This window comes from Arachis ipaensis, chromosome B7, assembly GCF_059453495.1.
Source record: "Arachis ipaensis isolate K30076 ecotype BB chromosome B7, ASM5945349v1, whole genome shotgun sequence".
NCBI lineage: Eukaryota > Viridiplantae > Streptophyta > Magnoliopsida > Fabales > Fabaceae > Arachis > Arachis ipaensis.
Window position 1 is genome coordinate 90181748 of NC_142442.1, and position 13575 is coordinate 90195322.

Below are 13575 nucleotides of genomic sequence, written 5' to 3' on the forward strand. Positions count from 1 at the left end.
GTGACGCGAACGTGTGCCGGACACAAACGCGTGGATTGGAGTCTGCACAAATGACGCGAACACGTAGACGATGCAAACGCGTGGCAAGAAAAAATGCTGAATGACGTGAACGTATAGACGACGCGTACGCGTGACCTGCGCGATCTGTAGAAATTACAGAATACACTGGGGGTGATTTTTGGGGCCGCATTTTAACCTAATTTTTGGCCCAGAAACACAGAATAAAGCGAGGAAACATGCAGAGTCTCAAGACGCATCCACACACATTCAGATTCATCACATTAGGATTACTTTAGTTTTAGATCTGAATCTAGATTAGTGTTACATTGATAGTTTATGCTTTTGTTTTGGATTGTGGATGTTGAAGAGCCATTACCTCCATAAAGACACTACTTTCAGTTGATTATTGACTCTATTCAATTAAGTATGTTACGTTTTGAGTTTATTAATATATAGAGTTACTTTTATTTTTAATTAATTTTAAATCTCTCTATTTTATTCTATTCAATTATGTCTTCTTATATTTTTATGATTATTAAATTCATGTCAATGGAGTAGAAATTCCACTTGACATGGGGGTTAATTAAGAGGAGACACTTGAGTTGGAATGCTCAAGTGTTTAGTTACATTGGACGTTGTAGGCTAATTCTGTACCTACTAACACTAGACTTCCCAAGGGAGAGGACTAGGAATTGCGGGTAAGAGTTAGTTCAATCACTATACTCTCCCTTATTTAGTAAGGGTTAACCAAGTGAAAACAACAACCTCTTTACACTACACTTGAGAAGATTCCAACAAGGATAGAACTTCCAATTAATTATTTCCCCAGTCAAGACCTTTTAATATTAATAATAATTCTTAGTTAATAGCTTTAATTTATAATTACTTTTAATTACTCATTATCCAACTTAAACTTTCTGGAAATTTTTTGATTAATAAATTAGCACTCTTTCCTGCAACTCGTTGGGAGACGACCTGGGACTCATACTCCCAGTATTTTTATTTCTAAAATTCGTGACAACCCTTTTTAAATTGGTGAGGCGGATCTTAGATGGTTAAGAGCTATACGTGCAACGCTATCCTTTTATATAAAATCTCTTAATTGGTTAACTTCTGCCATGCATCACTTCCTGTGCTAGAAGACGAAGTGGAGTCTGGAGTGTCTGGGTCTTCTTCAGGTGGGTGGTTGCCAACAATCAGCTCATTGAGGTATGTAAATCGCTGCTTGTTACGGCACTCTATTCGCTTTGCCTGCCTGTCAAGCCCATGCAACCTCTCAAGTATCTGTAGGAGCAGTTGATTTGTTGAAGGTTCTTGTGATGTGGAAGGAGAAGGAATATCTTCGACTGGTTCTGCAGGCCGGCTGGTAGTGGCTGCTGGGGGTCTGATGTACTTCCCGTTAGGAACATACTGATCATCCCGTGGAATCATGGCCTTGGTGTCCCCAGCTCTGTAGAAGACTCGGGTGCTGAGACTAGATCTGAAACCAAGGCGGGGAAGGGTAGGTTGTCTTCAATCTGTACGTGTCCCATGGCATGCCGGAGGTGTCTTGGTAGATTGAGAGGCTGGTCTGTAAGGATACACCAGAGGAGAATAGCCATGTCTGCAGTGAAGGAGGACCTGTGAGTGCTCGGAAAGACGTAATGGGACATAATCCGTGCCCATACTCGATCCTCCAAGGTGAGTGCTAAAGCCAATATGACCTTAGGTCAGGATCAATGGTATCCATATATCCATTTGCTGCCAGGTTGTGCTATAACTCTGAGAACGGTGTCCCGGTCAAATTGGTATGTCTGGCGCTTAAAGGAGGCTTCTTGGAATGCGTCCAATCCTTCTAGAGCAGGGGAAAGATCCAAAACTCGCTGAATGACCTCTTTAGTCATCGGGACTTGCTTCTGACGGACATAAACAGACTGCATGGGTGGCATGTGAAAATTGGAGTAGAATTTAACTACCCATGAGAGATTAAACTGTCGTGGCTGTCTCCGTAAGAATCCCATTGTCTGCGCTCAATCTGGGGCTCCATGAAATCAATAATGTGGGTCGAGAGGGTGAGTAGGTGCTCATTGTTATAGTTCCGCTCAGCCTGGATTGGAAATGTCCCTTGCTTGAAAGGCTTTCTCTGTTTCATTGACCTTAATGATCCTCTTGACCCTCTTTGTTGTTGGTTTGACTGCTGTTGAGGATGTTTCCGTAGTCGGCGCTCTTTTTGTTCCTCTCTTTGCCCGTGGTTTGGGAGCAGCTTTCTCTTTACCCTTCTTGGTGGCCATCCTGAAAAGGGAAAAGGAAAGTAACATGTAAAGCTAAGGGTTAAAGCAAGGAAGATGATGGTACAAGTGATAATCAATGCCAAGGTAGAGAAGGATGACGTTAACACATGGTCGCGACTACATGTGATCAGTTCATCACTGGAAATATAGCAAGTGCATATTATGGCAAGTATATACAAGATGTTTATTAGCATGCCGGCAAAGGCATGAGTAGCATAGATCAAGCATTAATTGCCAAATTTGATTATCAAATGTAACAAACTAACAATTATGTTTGTGTTGACAATTATATTGAATTAATAAAATATTTAAAGGATTTTGTGAAAAACAGGCATTAGAGTAGAAGGATAGAATAATTTAAAAATGCATAATGCCATACGGGCTTTTTCACAAACACTTAGCATGCATAGTAAATATGTTATTGAAAGTATTAAATTTGAACATGCAAGTAACCCTATGAATTAATATTAATTGTCAAACAATTCCTTTAATAAGCCACAAGCAATTATGGAAGAAAACCATTACCCAATTAGATTTCTAACACCAAGTAAAATAATGCAAAAATAAAAAGAAAGAAAAAGAAGACATAGATAATGAAATTAAAAAGAAAAAGAAGAAGAAACCATAAATTAAATGAATAATGGAAAAGTAAAAAGGGAAAGAAGAAAAGAACCTTGATGAAGAAGATGAAGAAGGAGGGAGAAAGTAGTAGAAAGTAGGGAAGAATAAAGAAGAAAGAAGGGAGAAGAAAGAATTAGGATTGGGGGAGAAAAGATAAGAATTCTGGCGCAGAACTAGTTAAATTGTGGTGCATGCGGATGCGTGGATCGTGCTAATTTCGAGCGACACGAACGCGTCAGGGACGCGGACGCGTGACATGGGTTGTGCAATTGGCGCGGAGGCAGCCTCGCGCACGCGCAACTCTCTGTCCCATACGCACAGTTGCCAAAAATTTAAACGACGCGTACACGTGAAGGATGCGCACGCGTGGATGGGCTGGATGGGAAAATGACGCATACGCGTCAGGGATGCATACGTGTGACATGGCTTGTGCTTCTAGCCCACTTTCAGCACCAGACCATCACAACTTTCTATCTATACATATTTTTACACCGAATAGCAAGGTCACGCGTACGCATGAGCGACGCGTACGCGTGGGCTGGGGGTTTCGCAAGCAACGCGTACACATCAGGGATGCGTATGCGTGGGTATGTTTGTGCCTAAGGCACACTTCCAACCCTGCTCCCGCGCAACTCTCTGTTCAATTCCCCTTTGTTACGCACGCACATATGACCCGTACGAGTCAGCGACGCTTGCGCGTCATGTGCTGCTTTTTTTTATGCAGAATGCAAAATAAATATGTTGAAATTATGAATGACCACTATGAAAAGTAAAATAAAACAAACTAGGAGTGAGAAGAAACGATCATACCATGGTGGATTGTCTCCCACCTAGCACTTTACTTTTACGTCCTTAAGTTGGACAGTCTTCAAGCTCATTCTGCTTATGTTGGTGGGTCCTCCAAGAGGAAGACTTCTAGCTCTTTGTGTTCTTTCATCTTCTCACCATGATAAAACTTTAGGCAATGTCCATTGACCTTGATAAAATTGTGGCTTGAAGGATGACTCAGGTGGAAGACTCCATATGGCTCTGCGTTCTCTACTCTATAGGGACCTTCCCATCTGGATCTCAGCTTTCCTGGCATGAGTCTTAGCCTGGAGTTGTAAAGGAGAACCAGATCTCCAGGTCTGAACTCTCTTCTCTTAATATGCTTGTCATGCACAGCCTTCATCTTCTCTTTGTATAATCTGGCCTTGTCATAAGCTTCGAGTCGAAGGGTCTCCAGTTCTGCTAATTGCAGCTTTTTTTCAGCGCCAGCGTTCTCAAATCCCATGTTGCACTCCCTCATTCCCAGAAAGCCTTGTGTTCCACCTCTACTGGAAGGTGGCAAGCCTTTCCGTACGCTAAGCAGAAGGGGCTCATCCCAATGGGTGTCTTGTACGCTGTCTGATATGCCCAGAGCGCATCAACAAGTCTGGTGCTCCAGTCCTTCCTATGAGGCTTTAATATCTTCTCCATAATACACTTTATTTCTCTGTTAGATACCTCTGCTTGTCCATTGGTCTGGGGATGATAAGCTGTTGCTATTTTGTGAACTATCCCATCCTTCTTCAGTAGTCCTGCTAATCTCCTGTTACAAAAATGAGTGCCTTGATCACTCACGATTGCTTGTGGTGATCCAAAGTGACAGATAATATGGTTTCTAACAAAGGAAACAATAGTTTTAGCATCATCAGTACGGGTAGGAATTGCTTCCACCCATTTAGAAACATAATCTACAGCTAACAGTATATAAAGATAACCATTGGAGTTTGGAAATGGACCCATGAAGTCAATGGCCCAAACATAAAAAATTTTATAGAATAGCAAAATCTGCTGGGGCATATCATCCCTCTTGGATATATTACCAAACCTTTGGCATGGGGGGCACGATTTACAAAAAATAGCTGCATCTTTAAAAAGAGTAGGCCACCAGAATCCACAGTCTAGAATTTTTCTAGCTGTTCTTTGAGAGCCAAAATGTCCACCACTCTCAGAGGGGTGGCAGGCCTCTAAAATGGACTAGAATTCTGATTGGGGCATACACCTTCTAATTACCTGGTCAGCACCATACCTCCATAAATATGGGTCATCCCATATATAATATTTGGACTCGCTTTTCAACTTGTCTCTTTGATGCTTATTAAAATTGGGAGGGAAAGTGTGGCTAACTAGATAATTAGCTACAGGTGCATACCAAGGAACTACTTCAGATACTACGTGCAAGCTATCAAATGGAAAAGCATCATTGATAGGAGCGGAGTCATCCTTAATGTGCTCAAGGCGACTCAAGTGGTCTGCCACTAAATTTTGGCTACCACTCATATCCTTAATTTCTAAATCAAATTCTTGCAGCAGAAATATCCAACGTATTAGCCTTGGTTTAGACTCTTCTTTAGCTAATAAATACTTTAGAGCTGCATGGTCTGAGTACACTACCACCTTAGTACCAAGTAAACAGGCTCGGAATTTATCCAGAGCGAAAACAATAGCCAGAAGCTCTTTTTCAGTGGTGGTGTAATTAGAGTGAGCAGCGTCTAAGGTCTTAGACAGATAAGTAATTACAAAAGGATTCTTACCTTCGCACTGAGCCAGCGCTGCTCCTACTGCATGGTTGGAGGCATCACACATAATCTCAAAAGGCTGGCTCCAGTCTGGTCCTCTCACAATCGGAGCTTGAGTCAGGGCGATCTTCAGCTTATCAAATGCTTGCATGCAATCCTCACTGAATTCGAACTCAACATCTTTCGGCAGCAGTCTGGATAAAGGTAATGCTACCTTATTGAAGTCCTTAATAAATCTACGGTAAAAACCTGCATGACCAAGGAGCGAACGGACTTTCCTCACGGAGGAGGGGTAAGGTAAACTACAAATGACATCTACCTTTTCTAGATCTACAGAAATTCCAGTATTAGAAACAACATGTCCTAGAACAATCCCTTGTTTTATCATAAAATGATATTTTTCAAAATTCAATACAAGGTTTGAACTAACACACCTGTCTAATACTCTATCTAAATTATCCAAGCAAAGGTTAAAGGAATCACCATATACGCTAAAATCATCCATAAAAACTTCCATACAACTCTCAATAAGATCTGAAAAGATACTCATCATGCATCTTTGGAAAGTAGCCGGTGCATTACATAAGCCAAAAGGCATCCTCTTATATGCATACGTTCCAAAGGGACATGTAAAAGTAGTCTTTTCCTGATCTTCAGGAGCTATATGAATTTGAAAATAGCCTGTATAAAAATATTAAAATCAGTAATGGGATTTACCTGACAGGCGATCAAGCATCTGATCAATAAATGGCAAGGGGTAGTGATCCTTGCGAGTAGCTTGATTGAGACGCATGTAATCAATACAAACTCTCCATGAATTCTGCACTCTAGTTGTGAGGAGCTCTCCATGCTCATTCTTCACTGTTGTGATGCCAGATTTCTTGGGCACCACTTGTACTAGACTGACCCATTCACTGTCTGAGATTGGGTAGATGATATCAGCTTCAAGTAGCCTGGTCACTTCTTTCTTGACAACTTCTAAGATGGTGGGATTCAATATTCTTTGGGGTTGACGGACAGGCGTTGCTCCCTCTTCCAAGAATATTCTATGCTCACAAACTTGAGGGCTGATGCCTACTATATCCGCCAAGCTCTACCCAATTGCTTTCTTGTGTCTTTTCATCACATTAAGCAGTTGCTCCTCTTGTTGGAAAGTGAGTTCCCTTGCAATGATAACTGGGAGCTTCTGATTATCCTCAAGGTAAGCATACTTGAGGTGGGGTGGGAGGGGTTTTAATTCCAATTTTTGCTCATGGCTAGGCTCTAGATCATCTAGAGCTAGTGATAATGGCAAAGTGTCCTCATTGTGTTCAGAGGGTGTCTCCACACTTGGATCTTGCTCCATGTGCCTCTCTTCTACTTCTTCTTGGTGAACTACAGCTACAATTTCATCAATGATGTCGCACTGGAAGATAGAATGATCCTCTGGAGGGTGCTTCATAGCTTCATTTAAACTGAAACTCACTGCTCTGCCATCTATCTCGAAGGAGTAAGTTCCTGAGAATGCATCTAGCTTGAACTTTGAAGTTTCAGGAATGGCCTTCGAAGCAGGATTGATGATGGTCTTCCTGAATCATTAGGGGGCATCTCTAAGATATAGAAATCAATGGGAAATGTGAGCCCCTTAATGCTCACCAGCACGTCTTCAACAATTCCAACCACTGTAATAATGCTTTTATCTGCTAATACAAAACGAGCTACCGACCCTTTTAAGGGAGGGAGCCTCAAAGCATCATATATAGACAATGGCATAATACTTACGCACGCTCATAAATCACACATGCAGTCAAAAAATATTACACCCCTAATGGTACAGTTAACCATGCATGGACTTGGATCACTATATTTTTCAAGTATACCTCCCATTAAAATAGATATAGAACTACCTAAAGAAATAGTTTCTAATTCATTAATTTTATCTTTTTGTATGCATAAATCCTTCAGAAACTTTGCATATTTAGGTACTTGTTGAATAACATCAGAAAGGGGAACAGTTACCTCAACCTTTTTAAAAATTTCTACCATTTTGGGATCAAGTTCCATCTACTTCCTGGACTTCCTGGCAAGGTGTGGAAATGGAATAGGAATGGCGCCACTTACAGCTTCTGCGACCTTTGGTGCTCTATTCCTTGGCTGAGCTACTTCTTCTTCAACCATGTCTTGTACTTCGTCTTCCTCTTCAACATCCTTCACTTCTACCACGTCCTCAACTGGGGCGTGTTCTGGTGGGCTTGGCTCTTCATGATTTCTTCTCTTGTAGTGTGGTTCCGGACCTCAAAGTGATGGTATTGATACCACCCTTGGGGTTAGGTAAGGGTTGAGAAGGAATTCCACTGGAGCTTGAAGGCTGGTTGGTGGGAGTAGATAATGAATCTATCCGGGAGACGAGAGCTTGTAAAGTGGCATTCAGACCATTTAAAGTAGAGTTCAGTGTAGTCTGCATGTCTTGTTGTCATTGTGCAAGAGAACGAAGCATCTCGTCATTCGATGAGGAAGGAGGATAAGTGATCTGAGGGACCTGTTGTTGGTTGTGCTGGGGCCCTTGGGACTGCCTAAGGTGAGGTGCTCTGTAAGGCTGGTTAGGATTCTACTATTGATAGGAATGGTTCTGGTGATTTCGGTTCTGTTGATTGTTATTGTTATTCCACCTCTGATTTCCCTGGTTGTCTCTGCCTCCTCTGTTATAGTTGTCCCTACAGCCATGGTTGGAATTATCTCTCCAGCCCTGGTTGGAGTTGTCCTGCCACCCTTGGTTATAGTTCCCACCTTGGTTGTAGTTGCCGCCTTGTTGATTGTATCCTTGATTCGGGCGGTCATAGAAGTTATGAGTAGCTGCCAAGGTGTTGTCTTCTTGTTGGAGCTGCGGGCACTCATCAGTGTAATGACTATTATCAGCACAAATTCTGCATACTCTTTGGGGAACCAACTGTTGGCTTTGTTGTGGTGGGGGAGGCTGAGTTTGTTGTTGATTTAATTGCATCTGCTTCAGTAGGTTGGTCATTTCACATATAGCCTGTGTGATGGCAGTAGTCTCACTGCTAGAGGAAACCTCTGCAACAGCCTTTAAGTGGCTATTCCTGTGCCTGTGATTCTGAGTGGACTCAGCTAGGTCGCTGATCAGTTGCTATGCTTTATCCGCAGTCTTGTACTTTTTCAGGGAACCATTACTAGCACCATCCAATGTAGTCTTATCCCGAGGCTTCATGCCTTGAGTGAAGTAGCTGATCAATACCAACTTGTCAATCATGTGGTGGGCATGAGTCCAGATGATTCTTGAAGCGCTCCCAGTACTCATAAAGAGTCTCTGATTCACCTTGAATGATACAAAAAATCTCTTTTCTCAATCTGTCTGTAACTTCAGCTGGAAAGTATTTTTCCAAGAATTCTCTCCTGAGCGTATCCCAGTTGGTAACAGTTACTTCAGGTTGGGAGTAGTACCACTCCCTCGCCTTTCCCTCAAGAGAAAACGGGAAGGTGGTTAGCAGAATAGAAGTTTTATTTGCACTATGACACCTAACAGTAGAACAGGCTGTCTGAAAATCCCTGAGGTGCTTGATAGGCTCCTGAGCAGGTAAGCCATGAAACTTAGGCATCAAGTTGATTAGCGCAATCTTCAGTTTAAAATCTGCAGCCAAATTTGGATGACGCACTTGATACGGTTGCAGTGTAAAATCTGGGGCTCCTGCCTCCTAGGGAGTGATCCTCCTTGGTGCTGCCATGTTACCTGCACGTAAATCAACTAAATTAGTAGTAGAGGAGCTTATTTTTCCCTCAGATGGCGGTTCAGATTTGCCCTCAGATGAGACTGGTGAATTGATAACAATCACTTCACCACCCTCAGAGGCTAACTGATGCCGAGCTCGCCTAATACGTGAAAGAGTTCTTTCAATTCCAGTTTTGGGCCTTATAATATGGAGCAAAGTATAGACTTGCTAGAAAGCTCTGGAAGTCAGCTTTCCATATCCGTTGAAAACGCTCCATTTGGAATTTGTTAGCTCCAGAAAAGTTCTTTCGTGTGCAAGGAGGTCAGATCCGGACAGCATCAGCAATGCTTTCTCTGTCTCTGAATCAGACTTTTGCTAACTTTTGCTCTAGCTCCTCAACTTTAGCCAGAAAATACCTGAAATTGCATAAAAACACACAAACTCAAAGTAGAATCCAAAAATGTGAATTTAACACTAAAACCTATAAAAACTTAATAGAAATTAAACAAAACATGCTAAAAACTATATGAAAATGATGCCAAAAACCGTATAAAATATCCGCGCATCATGCATCTAGGCATATATACATAAACAAAATAAGAAAATTAGTCCCTACCCTCACACGGGTTCCCTAAACTAGAACCGAACTACAGAAAGGTTTTATCCCTCTAAAAAAATACTACAAAAGCAAGGGAAAATAATTCTACAAATCATCAAAGGGAGTAGAGGATCCTCTATGTCTATCTCTGGAGTGATCTCCGAACATCTTCTTGGAAAGTGGTCCAAAACCCCTCGGGAAAAGGCTCCTTATCAGACTCGGAGTCCTCATCTAACTGATCAACCCAAGTGGGGAATTCATCAGAAGAGTCAGCCTGAGTAGCTACTGTCTCGTGCTCCCAAAGGTCATCGGACATGGGCTCGGTCGAAAGTGTGGGAATAAGAAGGCACTGAGCAAGATCTAAGTCTGTCTCACATCCGTACGAAGAATCTGGGTAAGGTACATCGTGGTGTGGTCCTACCAATAAGAGAGGACAAGAAGAGGAGGATTGCTCTCGAGCTAGATGTAGCTCGGATAAAGTGAACACGTACAACATACCAAGATCAAATTGTGGGCACTGTTGATGAACGAAAAATTGTTGGTATAGAATTTCACTAATAAAATCTTGTTGCAAGTATAGTTTCTAAACCAACAATAATTCTTTTCATACAAATTTTTTTCCACAAGTAACAAACCTCTAATAATCCTAATAACTGAAGTATTTAAACCTCGGGTCGTCTCTCAAAGGAATTGCAGGGTAGTGTTCTTATTATTGGTTATGAGTTATATATTTTTGGGGTTTTAGATGAGAAACAAGAAAAGTAAATGGCAATGAAATTTAAATGACAAAACGGTCTTGGCAAGGTTTGGTGGTCAAGGATCTCTATCCTTATCACTAACCACAACATGAGAATTGCCAAGGATCAATCCCATTAAATCATCCTCTAACTAGTAAAGGAAAGTCAAATGAGCTATATCAATCCAAGTCCATAAGTCCTAGCTCTCCATCAAATCAATTAGTGAGAACTAGAGTCAATGGCTCCCAATCATCAATTACTTGGACATTAGTGGCTCAAGAGTTCCTAAGTTACCATCCCAAGCCAAGAGCATAAAATTCTACTCTAAAATCCAACCAAGCATTTTATCAAACACTTGGAAGGCATAAAAGGAAAAGCATAATAAGATTGCAATAAAAGTAAATCTACACTACTCAATTGCAAGGAGATCAATAACAACAATTCAATTAAGCAATAAAGGAAATCAAAACATGAATTGCATTAAAAGGAAAATAGGAGAAACAAAAGTGCATCAACATCGAAGTAGAGAATTACAAGAATTAAATACTAAACTAGAGAGAAGAGATGTAGAAGAACAAGATTTACAAAAGGAAGAGTGAATCAAAGCATGAAATTAACCTAGATCTAAGAATTTCTAATCTAACCTAATTCTAATTCTAGAGAGAAGAGAGAGCTTCTCTCTTTAGAAACTAACTCTAACTACTTCTAAAACTAAATTATGACTAAAGATGTTGATTCCCTTTCAATCTTTGGGTTAAATAAAATCAGAAATGAGTTGGATTGGGCCCAAAATGCTTCAGAAAATCGCTGGCCACGAGTTGCAATTAGTGAATCACGTGCCATCACCAACGCGTATGCTTACAGTGCATGTGCGTGTTCTCGTATGCAGAAAACTATGACAAATCTTATATCATTTTGAATCCCCAAATATTAGCTTTCCAACGCAACTAGAACCGCCTCATTTAGACCTCTGTAGCTCAAGTTATGATCGATTAAGTGCGAAGAGGTCGGGCTTGACAGCTTTGCGATTCCTTCATTTCTTCATGAGTTCTCCATTTCTACATGCTTTTTCTTCATTCCCTCAATCCAATCTTTGCCTCCTAAATCTGAAATTACTTAGAAAACATATCAAGGCATCTAATGGAATTAAGGTGAATTAAATTATGCTATTTTAAGACCTAAAAAGGATGTTTTCACTCTTAAGCACAATTAAAGGAGAATTTACAAAACCATGCTATTTCATTGAATAAATGTGGGAAAAGATGATAAAACTATCTAAATTCGACACAAGATAAACCCTAAAAATGGGGTTTATCAACCTCCCCACAGTTAAACCATAGCATGTCCTCATGCAAAACCAGGAAGGGAACAAGGGATATGAACATTTATTCAATGCAACCTATCTATATGCATCGTTTCTAAATGAATCCAACTAAATGCAAAATGACTCTACCTACTTGGTCAAAAATAAATCAATCCTCCAAGATCATGTATAAACGGGTAGGGCTAAGGTCATATGACGATGCATGAATCCTACCAATTCAAGTATAAAAATGAAGTTCAAATAGACTCGCAGGAAGAATGCTCATGAAAGTCGGGAATCAAGGAATTGAGCATCGAACCCTCACCGGAAGTGTTTGCACTCTAGTCGCTCAAGTGTATAGGGTCGATTCTCCCAATTCTCCCCTAATCATGCTTTCTAATATTTGTTTTTCATCTAACAATCAACAATTATTCAATGCAGGCATACATTCATCATGAGGTCTTTTCATAGGTTGTAATGGGGCTAAGGTCAAGGTAGGATTGTATATGGTTAAGTGGACTAGAATTTGGATCTTTGATTAACCTAGACTTTCCCACCTAACCTATATAATAACCTATACAATTAGGTGCTAACCTAACTACCCATTCTTCACTTTTCACATACTCATGCATTCTCTTTCTAATCACCACACATATGCATTGACTTTTATTGAACTTTACTTTGGGGCATTTTGTCCCCTTTTTATTGCTTTTCTTTTTTCTTTCTTTTTCCATATATTTTTTTTTTCTTTTCTTTTCTTTTTTCACATTTATTTCTTTTTCTTTTTTTTTCTCATTTTTTTGCTCTTTTTTTTTTCCAACTAAACATCAATGCATAAGGTATAAGTTTTGATTAATACATGATTATGCACCCAATTCCCAAATATAGAAATACAAAATATCCTTTTATCCCAACCAATGTTCCCAAATCTCCCCAAACTTGAATAATAAACACTCTCACTAGCCTAAGTTAATCAAAGATCCAAATAAAGGACATTTATTTTTTTCCACTTTAGGCTTGTAACGTGCTAAAATAAAGAACAATTGGGTTAAGCGTAAGCTCAAAATTGGCTAACAATGGAGAGTAAAAGGTAGGCTATTTGGGTAATTGAGCTAATGAGTCAATGGCCTCAATCATATAAATACATGAATACAAGGCATAAATGGACATATATGATGCCAGGGCATCTTGGCCAGTTTCACTGACCTTTTCTTTAATGTTTTTAGGTTAGTTTCATGCATTTCTTTAGGAAATAAGCTAGTTTTGGGTAGATATTCACTTATGCCTTGATTCAAGCATACATTGTGCATTTTACATAATTTCATGAGGATTTTGCTTTGATGCACTTTATTGCTTGATTTCAGGACCAAAAGGAAGCAAGAAAAGGGGAGGTAACTTGCAAGGTTAATGAGAAAAGTGATTGTCAATAACACTCTCAAAAAGCCATCAATGCCCACGTTCGAGAGTCATTTTAACTAAGTTAACGTGAACTCTAACGTGGAGAAGAGAAGTTGAGCCAACGTTAGTGACACTTAACATTGTCACTAACGTTGGCAATTACTCATAAGTGGCCACGTTAGAAGCCACGTTAACCAAGTTAACGTGGCCTCTAACGTTAAGGGGGGAAGAGAAGCCAACGTTAGTGACACTCAACATTGTCACTAACGTTGGCCTATGGTGCAAAGTACCACGTTAACTCCCACGTTAACTTGGTTAGCGTGGGAGCTAACGTAAGGGATGAAGAGTTGTCGACAACGTTAGTGACACTCAACATTGTCACTAACGTTGAAACAACCACA

General features: G+C 40.4%; 1 non-coding gene across 1 annotated transcript; it reads left to right on the forward strand.

Annotated features, from left to right (window-relative positions):
• The first annotated feature begins 8674 nt into the window (after positions 1–8674).
• On the forward strand, positions 8675–8781 carry LOC148553322 (small nucleolar RNA R71). Its single transcript, XR_015893892.1, has one exon. It is a non-coding gene; the product is annotated as a small nucleolar RNA R71 (small nucleolar RNA).
• Positions 8782–13575: the final 4794 nt, after the last annotated feature.